This window comes from Pristiophorus japonicus, unplaced genomic scaffold, assembly GCF_044704955.1.
Source record: "Pristiophorus japonicus isolate sPriJap1 unplaced genomic scaffold, sPriJap1.hap1 HAP1_SCAFFOLD_58, whole genome shotgun sequence".
In the NCBI taxonomy this organism is placed as follows: domain Eukaryota; kingdom Metazoa; phylum Chordata; class Chondrichthyes; family Pristiophoridae; genus Pristiophorus; species Pristiophorus japonicus.
The window spans coordinates 4,490,180-4,491,481 of record NW_027254488.1 but is presented as its reverse complement, the minus strand read 5'-3'; the positions used below and the strand labels follow the sequence as shown (position 1 = coordinate 4,491,481).

At 43.9% G+C, this 1,302-nt stretch overlaps 1 non-coding gene across 1 annotated transcript; it reads left to right on the top strand.

The window, feature by feature from the left end:
- The first annotated feature begins 543 nt into the window (after positions 1–543).
- trnak-uuu (transfer RNA lysine (anticodon UUU)) lies at positions 544–616 on the top strand. The gene has a single exon. It is a non-coding gene; the product is annotated as a tRNA-Lys (tRNA).
- The last annotated feature ends 686 nt before the right edge of the window (positions 617–1,302 follow it).

Sequence of the window (1,302 nt, the reverse complement as noted above, 5' to 3'; positions counted from 1 at the left end):
AAATACAAATAAGTGACTGTCAAATTTTAATACATTTTTATACAACCGTAGAATCAGCAGAAAAACAGGATATTCAGCCCATAGTACCTAATAAATAGCCCATAGTACAAGAGTAAGGAAGTCTTGCTACAATTGTACAGGGCTCTGGTGAGACCACACCTGGAGTACTGTGCACAGCTTTGGTCTCCTTATCTGAGGAAGGATATATTTGCCTGGGAGGTGGTGCAACAGAGGTTCACCAGATTGATTCCTGGGATGTGAGGACTGTCCTATGATGAGAGATTGTGTAGAATATGCCAATACTCTCTGGAGTTCAAAGCTGTACTGTGCACAGCTTTGGTCTCCTTATCTGAGGAAGGATATATTTGCCTGGGAGGTGGTGCAACAGAGGTTCACCAGATTGATTCCTGGGATGTGAGGACTGTCCTATGATGAGAGATTGTGTAGAATATGCCAATACTCTCTGGAGTTCAGAAGAAAGAGAGGTGATCTCATTGAAACGGACAATATTCTGAAGGGGATTGATAGAGTAAATGTTGAGAAGCCCGGCTAGCTCAGTTGGTAGAGCATGAGACTTTTAATCTCAGGGTCGTGGGTTCGAGCCCCACGTTGGGTGATTAATTTTCCTTAAATCTTATGTTGTTTTCACGGGAAAACATTATTAATGAGCCCATAATCTTCTTTTGCACAATGAAAGAAATGCGAACTGAGGGAGAGTTGATAATTTAATCATTTGTTCTGTGCTCTGCATAAGAATACAAGAACCAGGAGCAGGAGTCGGACATTTGGCCCTTCGAACCTGCCTTCTTTTGCACTGAAACAACTTATAACCGTGTTTTTAAATTAGCAGTGCCAGATATTTCGAGGGCACCTTTCAATACTTCACAAAACCATTGCTTTCGCGACAGCCACCCTGGATCGAGGCTGTTTCTGAAGTAACTTTGATATTACCGTTTGGAATTGAAGTGGAATAATTTTATGAAGTTAGATGGATGTCCCAATGCACTTCAGAGTGGTGTCAAAACAAATGAGATTGTAATTAAATACAATTAATGGTAGGAGGGGGTTTTAAACCCATGCCTCAAGAGGAAACTGCAACCTGAATGCAGCGCCTTAGACCGCTCGGCCATCCTGACTGGTGAATGCGCCAGTTGCAAGTTATTACTCTGGAAAGTTTCAGACCGGGCGCTTGTTCAGTGTTGCTGGAAGGCCCAGTGACCGGGATATCCTCTCCTCCGGGGTTTTCCTGAGCGTGTGCTCGGTGTACGGGGAGCTTTGGCCCGGGTCCGAAGTAGCTTGCAT